Consider the following 22,079-nt stretch of genomic DNA (forward strand, 5'->3'; position numbering starts at 1 on the left):
CGGGAGGCGTACGCCTTTTTTGTGACACTTATGCTGTTCATAATTGTCACAAAAAAGGCGTACGCCTCCCGTTTGCAACAAATCAGTGTTGATAACGATAGCATTCGAGACTATGGTTGGCGAGGAGCGTGCTATGCGGTGAAGTTCATTTTTAAGAGTGTAGGGACAAACACAACACACAGAGCCTCCAAAGAGCCTGAGGGACAAAGTCAGCGAGTAGTTCACGTAATTTAAGTAATTCACTTTTTCGTGAATTACTCGTTGATGCTGGAAATACACATTGCAGCGTTGGAAAGACGGAACGCGTCGTCGCATCCGATTCGCACATGTAGACAACAACGGAAGTACAAATTACGGAGGGGAAACATCTACGGACACGACGCACGCCTAGGACCTGCAAAACTCAATGAAATGCAAAAAAAGAAAAAAAGAAGCCTACATTTTTAGGCTAAATGCTTTAAATGCAGTAGCGTTATGCAGTCGTGGGCGCGGTAATCTTTCTGCGAAACCCGTTTCGAAATGCTGCTAAATTTTTACCGGATGATTTTGAATGTTTCCTGGAGCTCAAGGCGCAGCAACGGAGAAGCACGATATAATGAACTGCACAGCCACATTGGCATACACAAGTCACAGGCGGCTCCAGGAAGCTGCGTGTAGCCCACGGGCACATCGGAACACCAACCCGACGAGACTGTTTGATCCTCGTGGCGACCACCATGGTCGGCAGCTCGTCCGAATAATGCTAAGTTCACACTATACGACGTCGAATGTCGCGAAAGCGGGCAATTCAATCACGGCTCTTACGCCTTTCTGGGCCCTTTCATTCACACTGTGCTTCGAACGCCGGGAATGTCGGCCACTATACCGTCTCCCGCATCAAAAACTGCTCCGTTTAATTCTTCGTTCTGTACTCAAAGTCCGCACGTGTAATACGAAAAATGTCGCTGCGATATATCAGAATAGCGGTTGTCAAACATACACGGTGTTGCACGAGAGAGTGACCCCTAATTATTCAAAAAAAAAAAATCTACGGGAGGTAAAAATGGGAAACCTTCTGCATGACATTGTGAAGGTGTTTTTTTTTTTTTTTTTTTCACCCAAACAGGCGGTGAGCATGAGTGTACCTCATTTATTGGGCTAATTATCTTAACTGAACTGAAAATTTTGCAAAGTAACGTTTATTGTTTATTTTTTGCGTTAGTTAGAAACTTTGTACCCCAATCGTTAATTTAAAGTTTCTTCAATTATTCCTCAATTATCTGACACCCGAAAACTTGCACTCTCTGCAAGCGCGCTTTCGGATTTCGCACTGCCGGGACTACACTCTTAAAAATGAACTTCACCGCATAGCACGCTCCTATAGCCAGCCATAATCTCGAATGATATCGTTATCTGCCCTGATTTGTTGAAAACGGTAGGCGTACGCATTTTTTGTGACAATTATGAACAGCATAAGTGTCACAGAAACGGCGTACGCCCCCCGTTTTCAACAAATCAGGGCAGATAACGATATCATTCGAGATTATGGCTGGCTCCACTCTTAAAAATGAACTTCACCTCATAGCACGCTCCTAGCCAACCATTATCTCGAATAATATCGTTATCTGCCCCGATTTGTTGAAAACGGGGGGCGTACGCCTCTTCTGTGACAATTATGAACAGCATAAGTGTCACAGAAATGGCGTACGCCCCCCGTTTTCAACAAATCAGGGCAGATAACAATATCATTCGAGATAATGGTTGGCTAGGAGCGTGCTATGCGGTGAAGTTCTTTTTTAAGAGTGTAGGAGCGTGCTACACGGTGAAGTTCATTTTTAAGAGTGTATATCGTCACGGCCCGAAGAGACTCCCGCTGCGCATGGAAACAGCCTGAGAAAAACAGAGCAAAAAGGCAGAGCGGGGGCCGGACGCAATCTCAAGTCTTGCCTTTGCAAACTTATCTGTTCGCAACCATCAGTTACTGATAATCACCGACATGGGGATGTTCTTCTATAGGGATGCGGTAAGAAGGGGATGGACCTGACTCTTGCTCTTTTCTTTGTTGTCCTTTCCGCCTCCCAAAACTTTAGGCGGGGCAACTTGGCCGTGTGCGCGCGCCTTGACGAGCGACGGTTTTCCTGGCAGTTGTTAGATGTTTTCGAGTGTAAAACATTTGTGGAAACATTGTGAAAGATCCTGCATTTGTGTCTGGAATGATGTGTTGTGGCCATAGGCTTTCTAATTAACGCAAAAAAAAAAAACGTTACCTCACTCTAAAAACATAACTTCACCGCATAGCACGCCCAGAGGCCCAATGATAACGCCACGACAGTTCATGAAGCTCCACTCTTAAAAATGAACTTCACCGCATAGCACGCTCCTAGCCAACCATCATCTCTTATGATATCGTTATCTGCCCTGATTTGTTGAAAAAACGTGAGGCGTACGCTTTTTTTTTGCGACAATTATGAACAGCATAAGTGTCACAAAAAAGGCGTTCGCCTCCCGTTTTCAACAGGTAACGATATCATTCGAGATGATGGTTGGCTCGGAGCGTGCTATGCGGTGAAGTTCATTTTTAAGCGTGTCTTGCCGAATATTTTTCTATTTATTGTTCGGGGACCACACGGGCCACAACCCCAGGTGGGCAGCATGCCACCGCTTCGTCACCCATGGAGCGCCGTACTGCACCGGACCTGAGCTCGTTGGTATGTATAGTGTTTATTTCTATTTCGGCGGCTATCCAGCTTTCCTTTCTTTCCGTTTCGCGCGGTCTCGGAGGAAATGCATACGCCGAACAGCGTCGCAGACATCCCATTAGTTATTAGTACGCCCAAAAAAGGCAGCAACATATTCCCTTCTATGTCTACCCTGACGTTCGGTTGATGTTCTCCATCCCGCAGACATGGAGTCAAGAGAAAGAGGAAGTGCCGCTCTTACAGGTTGGTTACGCACGCTGAGCGCCGCGCAGTGGCACTAGTGGTACTCTCAAGTTCGTCGTCCCTTTGGTTACCCAGCTAATGGACCTTCTCTTCCCTTCCTCCTCCCTCCCGCTTCCCTCACCCCGAGCAACGCGCTGCCAGTCTAGGCAGGCAGACCTCTATAATCTATCCAATGTTACCAAGAAAATGGCTCACCCCTTGTTGTAACAGCCCGCGCTTTCTGCAACTCACTGGTCCCAAGATGCACAATCAATGGCAATATGACATCACCACCAACTCTCTGCTTTACTCCGTTGACCCCACATTGTCCCTTACTCTCCCCCGCTAAATGCCACGTTCCTTTACCACTCTCCACCGCATGATACTTAATGCTGCTTTTACACCGGCTTTGAAACATCTAATCGGTATCGGCGCGTCCAGCCTCTGTTCCACGTGTGGTGTGCGCGGTGACCTCCATCGCATCCTCCTGGTCTGCGGACCACACGATCGCGAGCGCGCCCTCATGGAGACTGCTCTGCAACGCGTCGATCAACGCCAGTTCGACTTAGCCAAAATTCTCGGGCCATGGTCGGACCCCTCATATGAGACGCAAGGCCTACGAGTTGTTGCTGAGTTCCTTTTCCAGCGCTGGACTAATGGACGAACTCTAATAGGGCACCCTTTTCCGTCATCATCCCTTTATCATCCCTTCCACGAGAGCAATGGGGCAGTGTACCGCCATAACGGCGGTGAATGGCCCACCACGTCATCATTCCATTTATATGTGTGTGTGTTCTGCAACTCGGGAATAATACATGTACCCTCTGGGAACACAACTTCATCGCATAACACGGTGAAAGGTACCAGCGGCGTGGCAGAGCCCGTTAAGGGCTTCCTGCTCGTTGGTGGCAACCAAGGTTGTGCTGAAGACTTGGAGGTGGTGGGTTCGAATCCCACCACCAGTTGTGCTGTCTGAGGTTTTTTCCCCGGGTTTTCCGAAGACTTTCTAGTCGAATTCAGGGCACAGTTCCCCCTGAAGTCGTCCCAGGACGCATACTAACCCCCCTGTCCCCCATCCTTCCTGCTGTCCTCTCTCCATCTGTCCACCTCTGTACGCCGCTCATAGCCAAAGTTGCTTCGCGGCGCTAACACGGAAGTATGAGAAAGGGTGAAAGGGAACGGTTGCGGCAGAATGATACCGTTATCGTTCCTAATACACTCTAAAAACGGAACTTCACCCCATAGCACGCTGTGCTCCAACCATTGTCACGAATGATAGGGTTACCGCTTCTGATTCGAAGAGAGAGGGGGCGTACGCCTTTTTGTGGCACTTTTCGTATATCCAAATTGCCACAAAAAGGGGAAGCGCACGTCTCTCTGTGACAACGACCAAAACTGCGTAAGTGTCCCAAAAAGCCGCATGCCTTTCGTTTCCAACAGACCAAGGGAGAGAACCATGTTATCTGGGGAGGGGGGGTGATGGTCTTCTAGGAGACTGCTATGGTGGAATGGATGGGTGGAAGAAGTTGTGTTTTTTAATAAGTGTGTCGTTACGTGCAATGGCTGACCTTCAGCGTGCCTTGCGGTGAAGTTATCTTTTAAGAGAGTGGGTACAGCTGTTCCACTGATTGCCCACTATTGCGTAGTTCTCTCATGGTCATAGTTGTCTCGCGGCGTAAGGCCCAGAACTATGAAATCATAAATCTCAAGTAAACATTGCGCTTACAGCTCAATGTTTGGAGAGCCTGCATAGACCATCCTGCCAGTCGCCGGGGCAGAACCTCATCTGTCACGAGGGATGCAAATTAAAAAAGAAAAAAAAAGAGAGTAGCTTAATCAGTTAGAGTGAAGGTGTCTAGAAGGCTGAAGAATATATAATCGATATTCTTTTCTTAGATCTGACAGTGATAGCTCAAATGCGCTTTCCGCTAAATTAAATTACACTTGATCCACAAAATCGACTCCGTTGATGAATGACAGCTGTATTTCTCCCCAGGGGGTCCGAACTCCTGCCGCGAAGCTGGGAACGCATAATATCCCTCCAGGAGGTTCTCTATTCTCTTGATTGTGGAAGAGAAAACGTACTCAGCCTCATTGTATCCAAACTCTCAACACCCTTTCCGACAATTTTTCTCTCTCTCTCTCACACACACACACGCACACGCACACAAGCACACGCACACACACACACACACACACACACACACACACACACACACACACACACACACAGCGGGTGAACATGATGGAAAGTCATTGTTCTGAGGCTGGAGGCAGACAAACACAACACAAGCCTCAAGTTGCCTGGGAACACGAACAGTTGAAATATGGCAGTCATTGAAAATCACAGACAGCGACGGGATTTGAAGCACGCATCCCTCAATTACCGGTGGAGCATCTTGACCGGTGTGTCTTGAGAGTGAATGCATGTTCCCTCCATTGACGCTCCTACAGGCAAGCCGTCGGGAAGGAGTCGTCAAGTGCCAGGAAAGCGATCTCATTCGGGACGGTGGTTGGCCTAGAACGTGCTATGTGCACGGGCACGCTAGCGGACTGGGAGGTACCCGGGTTTTTCATGGGTTTTCCTCAGACGCTTTCAGACGTATGTCGGCACAGTTCCCTTAGAAGTCGACCCAGGACGCACATTTTCTAGGGCGTCAGTCGTGCCATTGGCCACCTCGGTGAGGCCGACAACGGCAAGCCCTCGCCATCACCACCACCACGCTAGCGGACATCCTTTACCCCTGTGGTTCTTCTGCCGAACGTTCCGCTAAAGCAAGAAACCTTATTCTCTTTCTGCAGAAGGCGGGTCTTGCTCAACGACCCCTCTAACACTCTGCTCTTCCCGACGAACTCATGCACCCTCTACGCATTTCCACCCTTCATCCTCTATCCTCCATCCGTCTTTCGTTTTCCTTCTTTTTTGGCTATAGCCGTGACGACGCCCACGTCTGTGTGGCCATCAAAGGCGAGCCGGTTCTGCCATTACACCCCCCCCCCCTCAACGTCTGTTTTAAGAGTGCAGAGCGTTGCTAGGCTGCTTTTGAGTATGGACAAAGTAACTTTGTCATGGTGAGAGGTCGACAATCTAGCTCATGTAGCGACACTGAAATTGTGGTTCCGAAAAGAACGGTGGTTGCCAGAGCGGGCAATGAAGAAGGATGTGCTATCGATTCTCCAGGTCACCGTAGTGACGGCATCATGAGGAGTCAACTTGTCGCACGCCGTAATGAAATTGGCCGGTAAAAGCGACATTGAGTCACATCCGACGAATTAAAGGAGTTTTGCGCGACACCTAGTTTCAAGTTATTTGGGATAAATGTGAAATACAATTATTTGTATCCGTGTGAACCCGCGTTCCAAATTTTACAGCAACTGGAGTAACTGACGCGTAGAGAACCGGCACCGCGAATACAAAAAAAACTCTCTCTGCTCTGGCGTTACGGCAGGCATCTCAGCCAGTGAAGAATCGTGAAAGAGGCCACATGGCTTATACGTCTACCAATGGGAATGGCCGGAGCTATGATGTCAGAGCTCGTCGAGTACGCACGTTCAAAGGTGTATATTTCGCCGAGTACGCCACGTAAAAAAAAATAAGGAAAGAAAAAGGATAATAGTAATAAATAATTCCCTTTCTCTCAACACTCTAGTTTCCGATACAATGTCTGCATGATGTAATGACCCACATCTATCAAAGTGTCGCGAGCCCTTTATTGCAGCATCCTGACCAGAGGTATCTCGAGGGGGGAGGAGGAGGAGGAGGAGTGTCGTTGGGAGGAACCCGAGAGGTCTGCCTGCCTGATTAGGCGGCATGTTTCTCGGGAAGGGAAAGGTGGTGGAGAGGAGGGGAGGAAAGGGTGAAGTGGAAGACCGAGCGGAATCCGCTCGGGGGGAGGATAGCTGCGTCCATGGGCCGACTTCAGGGGAACTATGCCGGCATACGCCTATTACACATCTGAGGGAAACCCAGGAAAAACCCCAGACGGCACAGCCGGCCCGCGGATTCGAACCGCGGACCTCCCAGTCTCGAAGCGCACGCGTTACCGCTGCGCCACCGGAGCTGGTGGAGGTATCTCGAGGTATCCGGTATGCGAGCGTTGGATCAACCCTTGCAGAACAAATGACGAAGGAATAACAGTGGGCCACTGGCATGGGGTTGGGGGGGGGATATATTTATTAGAACAAAGAGAAAAAAGGAGGAAGGGTCAGTGAAATGGGACGTCGGCTTATTATGTTAAACGATTATGTCAAAGGAGTAATGCCCTTGTCAAGCAGCCTCGTGCTGCTTTTTGGCTTCCCCCTGATTGTATTCTTTATGTGTAGAGTAGAGTAGAGTAGAGTAGTAGGGTAGTAGTAGAGTCTTTATGTGGAAGTTGCAATAAAGCATCGTTTATCCTCGTTTATCCTCTTCGGCTTTGCTATTCCGCAAAGAACAAAGAAAAAGAAATAAAAGAAGAATAAAATAAATAACGAGAAAAGGAAAGAATTAGGAAATAAAGGATAAAGTAACAAACGGCGATAAATACGGTGAATAAAGAAAAAATATATTAATGCGTTGACGGTGAGGGCCGGACACTGAAGAATGAGATGGCACGACTTGAGTTAAGAGTTCATGAGACACCTGTTAAGTGTTCATAAGGCACCTGTGTCGCTCAGGAACGACTTGAGTTAAGGGTTCATGAGACACCTGTTAAGAGTTCATGAGACACCTGTTAAGAGTTCTTAAGACACCTGTGTCGCTCAGGAACGACTTGAGCTAAGGGTTCATGAGACACCTGTTAAGAGTTCATGAGACACCTGTTAAGTGTTCATAAGACACCTGTGTCGCTCAGGAACGACTTGAGTTAAGGGTTCATGAGACACCTGTTAAGAGTTCATGAGACACCTGTATCACTCAGGAACGTCAAAACTGCTGGCAGGGAAGCGAATGGTGTCCTTGAGCGCCGAAGAATGGGACGACGATCACTAACTGAATGGCGGCAGTTGACGAGAAGACATCAGTGGTGGGATTCAAACCCACAACCCTCTGATTTCCGGTCAGAGATGCTACCCATGCTAGCTACCCTCTCTTCAACGTACCAAGCCACGATAGGAAACACGGAGACACGCGCTCACTCTCCTCGACACATTCTCCCTTACATTGTTGCCAGTCGTTCCCACATTCACGCAGACGAACGCACTCGTGGCGGACGCCATCTTTCTCGCGTAACGTCGTAGTGGATGAGGTAACTACCCATAGGAGGACAAAGAAAACACAAGCCTCACAACGCACAGTTGCATAGTTCTTGCATACTTTAGGTAGCATCTCTGATCGGCAATCATAGGGCATGAGTTCGAATCCCACTGCTGGCGCCTTTTCTTCACCCGCCATCATTCAACTGAAGTATGCAACTGGGCTTTGTGAGGCTTGTGTTGTGTTTGTCCTTCTCAATTTAAACTTTTCTTATTCTGAGTTTAAAGGGTTACCAGCAGACAGCTTTGTAAAGTCTGACTCGGATGGAGCGATCTTTGCACCCGAAAACGCGACGAACTCCGCCGTCGACGCCAACGAAAGTGCTTTTGCACGCAACCAGAGAAAACGCTATTGTAGACGTGTTTCCAGTGTTGCCTGAACGCAGGGAACGTCAGCGTACACCCATGTCATTGTGTCGGTAAAACGATGATCGTTAAAGTAATAAATACACATTAATTTAAAATTAACTTGTAGTAGTTGATAGTCACCATGCCAGTTATTTATTGGTTGGCTACTGCGCCCCCCCCCCCCCCGTCAAACCGCACTGACGCACTCGTGCACGAAACGCTCTACTCAACTCAACTGAGGCTCATCAGGGTGTGCTTTGTTTGGTGTCCCGCGGCCCCGCGATACGCCGCACTTTTCAACTTTGTGAAATGAGTTTCTCATTATACGCAAACCTTTCACTCTTGCGGACGGCTACCAGTGAAAAAAGAAAGAAAAAAGAAACAAATGCGTAATCCACGAGCATACAAGATAGTCCTTTACGCGCTCGGCTAGGTTTTCGGACTATCAATCGAGCGGCCACCTCCGGTAATTACGTGACGGCTTAGCCAGCTGCCATTGACGAAAGCCGGTGACGTCGTGACGCCGTACGATATTTTCTAGCCAGCCTTGATACCGGATCTTCGGCGAAATTCTGAGCGCGCGCGCGTCAAACCTTCGCCGCGCCGACGTGCTCGACACGCTAGCAAAAACGCGACTTGTTGTCTATAATCTCGTTCTATACGGGATAGTGAGATGTATCCTGTATACACAAGCGAGCCGTCGTGGTTTTCAACCGACTGTCGCATATCTTCAGTTATCCGCCGAAGCATAGTGGCAGATAAAAGATAATATTAGAGAAAGTTAGGACAAGAAATGAAAAGCACTTTCCGACTATTTGATTTTGCGAAGACAGACCAGATGGAATTTGAGCGGACAATTCTTTCCTCCTGCAATAAAAAATTCGTCGCCGATTCCCTTTGCTCGAAGGTCTCGTAATTTCACAGGATGTATTTATTCAAATGAATAGTAAACGTTCCATTAAATTGTCACTGCACATCGCAAGAAGAAAATGCACTTTGTGGATTACTTCTATCATGGTGGCACTTTCGTCGTTTCAGAAACGATTCCTGGGAGTATGGATTGGATTGTACAAGATCAATGGTTCTTCCATTGCAAGGCACAGAAAAGAACATGTTTTTTTCTTTTCGTCTGTACTTCGTTTGCTTGACATCTTCTTACGCTACCTTTTTGGTGAGACATATGTATCTATTATTAGTAATTTGTAAGTACTGTGTATTCGTATACAATAATGTAAATGAACTCGATTTCGATAAAAATTTCAGCGAGGGATCTCCCTAATTGCACGTAAATGTTTATACGTGACGATTCAGGCTATAGCAAAGGCTGATAAAAGGATCTGCTCTTTTTTTTCTTCTTTTTTTACTCTGTAGCGTAAAACTCGTGTTTCGCTGGTCGATCCAGATCGAATTCGCGTGTCGCATTGGTCGATCCAGATCAACTCCAGGAGCACTCTTTCTTGCTCCGGCGAGAAACTTTGGATTCCACCCTAATTCTAAAGAATCGCTGCCGCCACTTCCGCCTCTTGTGACGACGAATGGGCGAGGTTTCCTGCTTTGATGGTTCCAATTTGCGCAGCCACTCGCATTACTTGACCGCATTATTACGCGACGAATTTATTTATTTATTTTTTGATTGCGTGTTAGCGCCGCGAAGCAACTGTGGCTAGGAGCGGCGTACAGACGTGGACAGACGGAGAGAGGACAGCAGGAAGGAGTGGGGGACAGGGGGGGATTAGTATGCGTCCTGGGCCGACTTCAAGGGGAACTGTGCCGACATTCGTCTGGAAAGTCTTGGGAAAACCCAGGGAAAACCTCAGACAGCACAGCCGGTGGCAGGATTCGAACCCACCACCTCCCAGTCTACAGCACGACCTTGGTTACCACCAACGAGCGGACGCCTTAGCCGCTGGTACGAATTTATTATGTACGTTCTTCGATATGCGTCACCACCGTAAACGGTGATAGCTCATCATCATAATCAACAGGAAGCACTCTTACGACATCGGAGGAAGATGAAACAGTGAGTGAGTGCTCAATAGAGCTCTTTCCGCGGGCCAGGTGGCGCGAGGGAGCAGCGACGTCAGCGTTCCAAAATATGCAACACGCGGTATAGTTAGAGGCAGGCCTTGCGGAATGGGATCACCCATTCCATTCCAATTCCATTCCGAGGAATGGAGATTTGTGATAATTCCATTCTTTTCAATTCCTCGGAATAAAATACAGAAACCGACACTCACACGTGTGTTTAGTCGTGTATATGTCTATACTATATATACTTATGGCTGTCACCACTTCACTTTGTACCTGAGGAAGCGTGGACCTCCACGCGAGAGCTTGTACAAATTAAACTTAAACAAAAATCTTCAGTGTCGGTGTCTGTATTTTTGTTTATGTGGTCTATACAGGACTTGACTGCCCTCTTCGTATACGCTTCAATTCCTCGGAATGACAAGGTATGGCCAATTCCCACTCCTGGAATGTCTTGGCAACCCTATTCCATTCCTTTAATTCCATCAATAAAAGAAAAGGGCCCGGTAACCCTGCTGGGTAGCCCAGAAGTGCTATAGAGGAAATTGACATTACCCATCCATCACGAAAAAAAGCAAAGAGACAAGGTTATTTTGCCCTTGACCGTGTGGCACCCAGACCATTCCATTCCAATTCCATTCCGCCTGCGAAAAAAAAAATCTCTAATTCTATTCCATTCCTAGGACAGTTTCCGCCATTCCATTGCAATTCCATTACGGGCTCTGATAAGTGTGGAATGATTCCGGAATCATTCCAACCCAGGAGTGGCAACTCCGCAACCCTGGGGACTTAGTCGCTTCATCGTCGTTAACGGTCGTTACAAGCTAACGAGTGGCGGGAAATTCAAAAAGGCGGGCGGGAAATTTAAAAAGGTGGGCACGTGATAAAACACTTGCACGGCGCTCTCCGCGCGGTACGTGAAGGCCGTGGTACAAGTCACGAGCAGTGTGTCACGTGCCCACCTTTTTGAATTTCCCGCCACACGTTAGCTTGTAACATACAACAAATACATGGTCTCGAATTGTTCGCATTTAACAAGATGCACCGTTTTTTTTTTCTGTGGGTTTGCTACAGGTTTTGTTGCTTTCCTCTGCGTCGTGCTCCTTGAAACACTGCGCAAAAAAACCCGATAATGAAACTATACGTACTGCTGGATCGGTTGGTCATAGCCTCCTATATACTGACATATACTCCTATATACTCCTATATACAGTATATAGGAGGCTATGGGTGGGCGCTTGGGCCCGAAATGGCGCTGTGCAAACTCTGCTGCTAGGGAGCTAGTATTGATGCACCCTATTTGCTGCAACGGCCCTATACTGTCCAGGGCAACATTTCTTAACGCCGGCGAAAAAGTATAGCGTCGTTCTCTAATAGACGAGTTCAGAAAAATCTCAGAGTGCTTAGCGTCGCGTTGAACTGTGGGAGTTTACTAATACGAAATAAACGGGTGGCCTCCAAACTGTTCGGATTTCTTCCATACCGGATCCATTGTCCACGAAGTGTCAAGGTCAGCGAAAGCGAAATGTGAAGGATTATTCTTCGTTCCCCCGCTCAGCAAGCGTCCAGGATGCAACGCGTGCGCAAAGAACACTGGGATTTAACTGAACTCGTCTATTCGTGTCTGCGTCGATGCTGACTTGGCTGTTCTTCTTGTGACCGTTGCCGATCGGAGTAGTGTGAAACGCTGCACTGACGCGCTCGTGTAGCATATGACAAGTGGATTTTGTTTCTTCGATGATAAACATTAAACATGTCCATACATGTATATACTCACTTTTTTGTTACATATATGGCTGCGGTTCGCGAACTTTGGTACCCTACGACCTATGAGAACTACAAGATATGGCGTCGCATGAATATAATAATACACAACACCGACTTAACCGAAGGTGAAATTTCATTTGACGGTTAATTTGACAGATCCTCGCGGGTAGTAAGACGGGCTAGAAACCATCGTGGACGGAAAAATAGATGCGTGGCAGCGGGACTGACTGTCCGTATTCACTAAAGTGTGCTCGCTTTGTAGACCTTCCGCTATACCACGAGCAGTTTTGGGATACAGAATAGTGGGCAGAGCAAAGTTTACGAACATTTTTTTCTTTACAGTTTCTGAGCTGAGCTCAGCTGAGTTGAGTTGAGTTCTTTTTTTATACCCACCACTGAATGTGTCACGAACCCTCTGAGGGTCACGACCAACAACACTGACACGTGTTGTTTTGTGGTCCCTGCTCTCAAATTTCACTCACGTGTGACGAGCGCAGGTTGTGCATCTTTTGTTTATTTTTGGTTTCAGTTTATTTTATATTTGGTTATCGTTTCGTTATTCGTTCACCAATACGACAAAACTTTCGGTGTTACGTACTCCGCATCGGATACGGGGCAAATAGTCTCAGCGGAATCGCAGTGCAATGTAAACGCACAAATCACACCACCTCGCTTGCTTTTTAACCTTTTTATCTGTATCGTCCCTCCTCCCCAACCTGATGTGTTAAAAGTGTGCGGTTGTCCATTAAACTTTAGCTGTGTTTGAGACTTTGTGTTGTGTCGTCTGTTTTTCGTCTTTTTCCCAGTCTCGGGTTTTCGTCATGGATCACACTGCATCACCTAAGCATCATTTTTACGAGCGCTATCAGCACGCTAAATGTCTAAACCAAATATCCCCTCTTGAAAGCAGAAAGCAGAAAAATTACAAACTCTCATATGCACGTGGACGATGTTATATACACACACACACACAAAACAAAAAGAAAAAGAAAGGAAAAGGCGCCGCACGTCGTCTTTTATCAGCAAAAGGACGGGACGCGTATGTCTATGATACGCGCTTGTGTATATAAACAGAATTAAGTAAATAGAACGGCGCGCCATCCGGACAGGAATGGGATCACGTGACGTAAACGAAAATGCTTTTTTCTTTTTCGTTCCGTTTCTGTTTGACCGGCACGCGTGAAAGATCTTTCTACTTGCGAGCGAAGCGATAATATCTTAGATCGATATACGATGGAGAGAGATAAAGTGAGTGGAAAAACGGAGAGGGTCCACTTCATGGCGCAACTATTTCCGCGATGGTATCATGAAACTTTTCAAAAGCGATCACACTGCCTCTGCCAGCATAGGCCTCAAACCGATGTAATGCACCAGGCATCGCTGCGTCCACTTCTCTTTTATTTTCGAATTATTAGATTAGATCCCATTAGATCGAATGGGAACACATGCAATTAGCGCGAAGGATATAATACAAAGAGAGCAGTACAACGAAAAGTGTGCGTACGTAGCTGGTTCACTTCGTCTTAAAGAGCTTTCGGTTATTTTCTCCCTCTCTCTGTTGTTCTTTTTCTTTTTGTAACGGGGGATGAGAGAAAGAATATCATTACGCATTATTGGATTGAGGGGCCATCAGGGACAAGTTCGACTGTCTACCGTCTAGCGGTGTTGAAAGTGGAAAGTTTGCGAGAAGAGCGAATGACTTTCATACTATACACAACGCATACGGACACGCGATGCCTTAACTTTATTTTATATATATACACGTTCTTCGTTGCGAAAGATTAGATGATTCTTCACAACTCGATCTGGAAGCGTAACAAAACGTGCTGACGATAAGCAGGAGCTGTCTGCAATCTTCGCGCACTCATACCGATAAAGCCCACGACTTTACACACTATACCTCCTCGTATTCGCAAGTGGAAACGAGCACGGGTAAAAACTCTATCCCGTGCCTTACGCAACAGCTTTAGCGTAGCCACTCTCGTACGAAACTATCATTCATCGCAATCGTCGCCCCGGTCTAGGCGTGCAGACGGCGTTCCTAGGCCCATTACGCGAGCTGCGGGCATGCATTATTAGGCTATAGTCCCAGGCATGAAAAATGGGGGCCACTTACTGATCAATGTGTGTGTGGTGCTGAAAGCGGCGCACTGCGATGCAACCAGGTACTCCTCTTGCTGCTCGGTCTCTCACGGTCCCAAATCGGTGCACGCGCTATATAGCGTCTCCGCCCACCAGCCCGCTCGTGGGATGCTCGTCACGTGACAGCGTGACGCGCACTCCACGGACGAATCTCATTGGGTGCCGGCCCTTCGCACGCTGTCCAATCCGTAATGGGACCTCAATGAGAATGGTTGTTGGTTCGTTGTGGTGTAAAACGTTGACTGTGATATTTGTGCGCCACTGGGTCGAGTGGAGTTCTGCTGGTGTAGAAAAAAAAAGAAAAAAAAAAGAAAGAAGAAAAGTTTGAACGTCATCTCTTTGGTTGTCGGTCTAATAAGCCGTGGAAGAAGAAGAAAGACGAAAGAAAGACGATGTGTGCGAGGAGGAAACGAAATGCTAAACGAAAGTTGGTCGTGAATTGTATGGAGACATCTCTTCATTAACCCGACCGCAAAATAATTGTTTCTTCGCAGCGACACTTCATTTTGTAAATTGGTATCATCTCAGAAATGCGCTCTTGTCGCAGCCAATTAGAAGTTTGGGGGAAAATAAAACGTAAACGCAAAGAAAATAATGGAACGCAAAAAAACAAAGTCTGACTAACGAGACGTTGTGTTCTGGAGTCATTCTGGTTCTCCCACTTCATTCATTTCGGTAGCATAATTATTGGCGTCTTTTCTTTTTATACTTATAGCACCCGTGTAAGTATGGTTGCAATCTCCAATGCGTTTCGTCCAAGTTTCGTAAACTTAGAAAGATGGTTTTCGCCACCGCATCTGTCAGTGGTACTTCTCTCCTCTTTTTCTTTCGTTCTTTCTTTCTCTTTTTTCATTTTTTTCCATTTTTTTTTTCATGGGGGTGGCGAGGGCTAGAACTGCAGCTTTTAGTAGAACGATTGTTTCAACACTTGGCGGCACTTGTGAAATTTGTTCAGAGCTGTGGGATGGACACCACCTTTTAGGATGCTCTGTGCATGATCTTGTGATAATTGTAAATAGTGGACTTCTAGTGAACATGTGAATAGTGGATAATTGTGAATAGTGGACTTCTAGTGAACATGTGAACAGTGGATAACTGTGAATAGTGGACTGCTAGTGAACATGTGAATAGTGGACTTCTGAATAGCGAACATGTGCATAGTGAATAGCGAACTTGCGAGCAGAGCACATGAGAAGTATTTTGGGGGAGTGCGGGGGGGATGAGAATTTATGTTAGGAATAGCAGAACAAGTCGGGAGACGAGTTCAATTTCTCCTCTCTTTTTTTCGTTACAAACAAACAAACGAAGCGAAGCTAACTTCTCTTGAGCTCGTGGGGAACAGGGGAAGTTCTCGAACTTCCCCTGCACCTGCTTCTCCATTTTCTGAGCCATGTTCAGCAATATTTTGTTAAACAGGACCATTGAATGTGCTTCTGGCACCTGAGATTCCTGATATTTCATTCTCACATATTTACCAACGTTCTAGCCTCCTCTTCTCTCGACGAATCCTTCCCTTCCGATATGTTAAAGCTAGGAGCTTATCTTTCAATAGCGCGTAGTGAAGTTCAGTTTAGCCTGAAACAGGAATAGTGTGCATGATCTGCTATCTCTGCTGTCGAGAGTATCCGGGAGTAGACAGTTTGGAGGTTACGGAATTTCCGGACCCCGTTCCTTTTGTATCTTCGGTTTTACCCAAAGCCTATATTACTGCCCGCTGGCCTGGCCTTTCACGTTGTTTTTGTTTACACGCTTCCTGTTTGAAGGCGCGTTTGAAATGTACCCGTCCGACTCGGGTAAGGGCCACGATGATGGTTCGACAGTAATTGACAGCACGCGTGGGGTCCGGTTACTGTAGAGCGTGCTTTGCCTGCATGACAACCGTGTCATACGGGAAAGGCGACTTACGCGCCGTACATCTAGCAGTTTTCTCGTCTGCACTTGTGGACGTCCTCGACCAGTTGACAATTTGGAACCGCCGCAAGACGATCGTGAATTCGAAAAATGAGGTAGAGGAAAGTCTGTAGACCCTCTCTTTCATCTCAACGTTGCACTTTTAAATAAGAGGGGGGGAGGGATGACAGTCCGTTGACTCGCCATTGTTGGCCACAGAAGAGTGGGCGTCCTCACGACTATAGCAAAAAAAAAAAAAGGGAAAAGATTGAGACGGATGGAGGATGAAAGGTGGAGATGCGTAGAGGATGCGTGAGTTCGTCGGGGAGTGCAAAGTGGTAGAGGAGTCGTTGAGCAAGATCCGCCTCCTGCAGAAAGAAAACAAGGCTTCTTGCTTTAGCGGAACGTTCGGCATAAGAACCACCGGGGTAAAGGGTGTGCGCTAGCGTGTCAGATCTATGGGATCACTAAGGGCGTACTGGAAGAACAGAGACCTTTATCACAGAGTCAGCAAAAAAGGAGTCGGTCCGTCTCTACTTTAATCAGGGTTGTACCCGCTACCAAAATGAAGTAACGAAATACCGCTACTCGTTACTCCACGAAAAACTAGCGCAATACTATATAGCGTCGCTACAAATTTGAAAAAGTAATGCGATACCGCTACCGTTACTAATTAAAAGTAACGTAAATACTATGCCGCTACGTTTGCGCTACCAGACCTTTCCTTGCGCAACACCGTACCATAGGCGTCTCGTTGCCCAATGTGTGTAAAGATGGTGCAGTATTTATGGTCCGTCACATAGCCAGCGTGCAACATAAAGTATACCACTATACTTACAGGGAAGATCTCTTGTTTCAGATTGATCTTGATCTTGAGATGATGCTCGCTAAGACATAATTTCATGCACATAGCGCATAACTGCATTTAATAATTTTCCTGTCAGAATGCTTCGCATACAAAACTGTGTTTCTGATATCCGCGAATCCCAACCTCAAACTTTTCCGTGTCCTTACTATTGACTGATTGTTCAGTTTTCCCTGTGGTGGTCGCAAATGCCGTCGTAAGCGACCACTCATCGAGTCGTCAACAAGTGACTACCAAGTGATAAAAAGATCAAACGAACAACATAATGTTCGCTCTCGTCAAGGATAGACAGCCTTCCGAGTGTACTGGGGGGGGGGGGATATGTTTATTAAGAAAAAGAAAGGAAAGGTCAGCCAGACGAAGGTCGGCTTGCTATTCCAAACACAAAAAAAAAAGGAAAAGGAAAAGAAGGAAAGAAAAGGGGACGAAAAGAAAAGGAAAAGAAGAAAAGAAAGAGGAGTGTACTGCACCGAAGTTTGGGTCTCGCCGAAATTAGGAGTTACTGTTGTTGCCTACCCTCTGCTTCCATTATTCCTGCCACATGACGGCTTCTCTTACAAAGCGTTGGGCTATACGAAAAACGGCGTTTAATACGCCTTTTCCGCGCGTATGAGCTCCTCAGGAAGAATCTACACGTGTGAGATCACCTCTGCAATGAAATATTTAGAGAAAGAAAAGTAACTTTTCCCTAAACATGTCAAACGCTGTAAACAATTTAAACTATAATTAGCTACATGACATGAAAAACGGTTAGGAGCAACTAATATTTATTCGAACAAGAACTTTCGTGCAAGAGACTGCACGTCTTCAGGTTACACAACTAAGTGCGACACGAGTATATATACCAAGTGAACAGATACAATAAAACAGGTTTCCAGAACTAAGTAAACACAAAACAACCAGACAGTAATACAATGCATCACGTGAGCAACCGTCACATAAGAATCAGGAAAGAGAAGTGTGTTTCTTATGTGACGGTTGCTCACGTGATGCATTGTATTACTGTCTGGTTGTTTTGTGTTTACTTAGTTCTGGAAACCTGTTTTATTATATCTGTTCACTTGGTATATATACTCGTGTCGCACTTAGTTGTGTAACCTGAAGAAGTGCAGTCTCTTGCACGAAAGTTCTTGTTCGAATAAATATTAGTTGCTCCTAACCGTTTTTCATGTTACATGTTACATGTTCTTCGCGGGCTCCTTGACAGTGTTTCATTTTTTCCCCTTTTCGATATAATTAGCTACAGTAAAAGTTAATCTTCTGTGTACCGCCCTAAAGCAAGTGTGCAAAGAGCATTAATAAGCATGTTGGCATGCACTGACTCCCGACTAATGTTATTATTTCTTCATTTTGTGCGGCTCACAGTGGCTCATATACCTACAGTGTAACCTATTTAATGTGAAAAGTACATCCCGTTCGGCAGCCTGTGTAAGCTGAGGTGATTATATGAGTGCTTCACCTGCGCGGCACAAACACGGTAAGTCGGCGGTACGTTTGGAGTGCAATGACTATAGCGATCGCTGCTCTTCCGATTATATTTTCGTTCTCCTGTTCCAAAAGACGCTTTGGTTATCTGCTCACATCAATCAAGTTGCAAGACACAGTTTTAAACACGTCCTATCAACACAAACGAGAGTTACGATATGACGCAGAACACATCCTTCTCAGTTATCGAAATTACATTCACACTCGAAGGGTTTTAGAGGCGAGGCTGTCTCGTGAGCACATCCGAGCCTTCGACATCCCGAAACTGTTAGGTCATCAGTCGTTAGACAAGTTCGCTGACGGCACACGAAGATTTTCTCCGTACAACTGGGTTTAACGACATTGTATGACTTGCTAAGTGTGTGCTGTGTGTGCCCCCAGTGATTCCTCTGCCTGTTTGACATTTTACACTCACTCGGTTGAAACTACGTGTTGCACTCCATCGTTTTAACGCGTTCATCTGTTGGTATTCACCATGTGTAGGTCCTGGGGTAGCCAGTTCGACTTTGTGGGGACTCGCATCCACATTTTTTTCTTTACCACATCAAAATCACCATCACTATACTTTTTCAACTGATTGTACACTCTTAAAAATGAGCTTCACCGCATAGCACGCTCCTAGCCAACCATAACCTCGAATGATATCGTTATCTGGCGTGATTTGTTGAAAATGGGAGGCGTACGCCTTTTTGTGACACTTATGATGTTCATAATTGTCACAAAAAGGCGTACGCCTCCCGTTTTCAACAAATCAGGGCAGATAACGATATCATTCGAGGTGATGGTTGGCTAGGAGTGTGCTATACGGTGAAGTTCATTTTTAAGAGTGTATGACGGAAACTGCGCTCTTAAAAATGAACTTCACCGCATAGCGCGCTCCTAGCCAACCATAATCTCGAGTGATATCGTTATCTGCCCTGATTTGTTGAAAACGGGAGGCGTACGCCTTTTTGTGACAATTATGAACCGCATAAGTGTCACAGAAAAGGCGTACGCCTCCCATTTTCAACAAATCACGCCAGATAACGATATCATTCGAGGTTATGGTTGGCTAGGAGCGTGCTATGCGGTGAAGCTCATTTTTAAGAGTGTAGCTTCATAGCCCAACAACAACAACAACAATAAATGATGACGATGAGATATGCCCATATTATGCAGTGCTTCGCAAATGTGAGCTAAAAACGTTAGATTGCGCACAGCATGTGAAAGTTAGCGAAATTGAGCAAGATCGTCGCATCAATCTGCCTGATAAACAAGTAACTAATAGGAATAACAAGAAAAAAAAAGTTATACTTGGCCGTTATCGCGTCTTTTTTCTCCCTGTGTTCCACGTCGTTCATATTACGAAAAGTAGCCGTATAGCTGTAGCGGAGAGGGAGTCCGCAGTTATCCATATTTGTAGCGGAAATTATTTTTCCGTTACCACTGTAAAATGTAGTACGATCGCTACTCCGCTACTGAAAAAAGTAACGAATACTGTAGCGGTGCAGTACTACTAGTAGCGCCGCTATATACAACACTGACTTTAATTGAATTCAGTTTTATTTTATTTCATTATAGTTTGTATTAGCTGGCAGGCTCAGTAGATAGGGAAAGTTTGGGGATCCAGATTGGTTGCTAGTAGAAGGCACAATGAATAAACAAGATAGTGAAAAATACATTAACAATGTAATCAATAAACACAACAATGTGTACCAGTGCATAATGACATAGATAGCGGATAAATCGCAGAGCAAAATGAACTTTACAACATAGCACGCTCCTACACTCTTAAAAATGAACTTCACCGCATAGCACGCTCCTAGCCAACCATGATCTCGAATGATATCGTTACCTGCCCTGATTTGTTGAAAACCGTAGGCGTACGCCTTTTCTGTGACAATTATGAACAGCATAAGTGTCACAAAAAAGGCGTACGCCTCCCGTTTTCAACAAATCAGGGCAGATAACGATACCATTCGAGATAATGGTTGGCTAGAAGCGTGCTATGCGGTGAAGTTCATTTTTAAGAGCGTAGCCAACCATCATACCGAATGACATCAGTCTCCCCCCTGATTCGTTGAAAACGGGGGGCGTACGCCTGTTTTTGTATCGCTTAGGCAGTACATAAGGGAAGGTGGGGCAAGATGAGACAGTAATTTGCAATTGAACATGAAATTTTTATTTTTCGTGTTAAAAAAAAAACAGCCATAGGCACCTTCTCAGACCCCTAGGACCTCTGATCTGTAAATCAGAACGGACGTAGCCGGTTCTAAGACAAACACGGAACAAAAGAAACTCAAAAATACAGATTGTCTCATCTTGCCCCCAACCTACGGGCAAGACGAAACATCACGTGCACTCTTAAAAATGAACTTCACCGCATAGCACGCTCCTAGCCAACCATCATCCCGAATGATAACGTTCTCGCCCTAGATTTGTTGAAAACGGGAGGAGGAGCCTATTTTGTGCCGTGCATAATGAGCGCAAAATAGGCTCCTCCTCCCGTTTTCAACAAATCAGGGGCGAGAACGTTGTCATTCGGGATGATGGTTGGCTAGGAGCGTGCTATGTGGTGAAGTTCATTTTTAAGATTGTGGGGCGATATGAGACACGCCGCGGTAATGAACTATACAGATTAGGTTTTGCAATCGAAGTACCTACACAGCCACCTCGAGTCCACCACCCCCATTAATGTGCAATAAAACCACACAGAACACGGTGCTATTTCCCCCCACCGTCCTTCGCAAACAAGGCACCGCGAGTCTGGTGTGTCTCTGGTCGCTCGCTTTCGCGTGCGGTTCTGCTTTGCTGGAAATGTCCTAGGGAACGGGAAAATCTGCTGGAAAATCCTAGGCAACGTGCAAAAAAGGAATCTCTTAGGAACAAGCATAACGCCACCTAATAGTTGACTTATGAGTTTCCAAATTACATTAAATTTACACCGCGTTAAATTTAAATTACATTAAGTTGTCGCGTCTTGGCCCCGTGCATATGATCGGATGCCTGAATTTTTCAGTTAAACACCGGATAACCAAGAGGGCCCATGTTTTGAATATATCAAGATGAATGAATAAAGAAATACGATATGGACTTACATTGACAGAATAAGTCTGAGACACGCTGCTGCACAGATGGCAAGAAAAAAGGACTACAGAAAATGGCGCCTTTTTTTTGCGGGTCTATACATTCCGGACAGAAGTAACCGATTATTTTTTTCTTCTCGTCAGCGCAAACACCAATACAGACAATTCTCACGTGCAATAAATCCGACATGCAGAGCCACCTATGAGTAAAATTTTAAGCGCATGCAGCAACGCGTCTCTTAGAAATGCGGCGTCGAGCAAAAAAATATGTCGCCTTCCTCAGCGTCTCATCTTGCAGAACCTGACCGCCCGCTCCGCCTTCTCTGTGATACGGGCAGCCTAGGCTCCCTGTGAGCC

The 22,079-nt window shown here is 46.1% G+C and overlaps 1 protein-coding gene across 2 annotated transcripts in view; it reads right to left on the reverse strand.

Moving 5' to 3' along the window:
* Window positions 1-22,079, reverse strand: part of LOC135375822 (RYamide neuropeptides-like) — a 131,026-nt gene that overhangs the window by 85,318 nt on the left and 23,629 nt on the right. Inside the window, exon 1 of one of the 2 annotated variants that reach the window (XM_064608469.1) lies at window positions 14,392-14,619. The exons of the other annotated variant lie outside the window; for it this stretch is intronic. The gene's annotated coding sequence lies outside the window, so the exon portion shown is untranslated. Of the gene's footprint in view, window positions 1-14,391; window positions 14,620-22,079 lie in introns of those variants that run through there. 2 annotated transcript variants of the gene reach the window in all.

Source organism: Ornithodoros turicata, unplaced genomic scaffold (assembly GCF_037126465.1).
Source record: "Ornithodoros turicata isolate Travis unplaced genomic scaffold, ASM3712646v1 ctg00000946.1, whole genome shotgun sequence".
NCBI lineage: Eukaryota > Metazoa > Arthropoda > Arachnida > Ixodida > Argasidae > Ornithodoros > Ornithodoros turicata.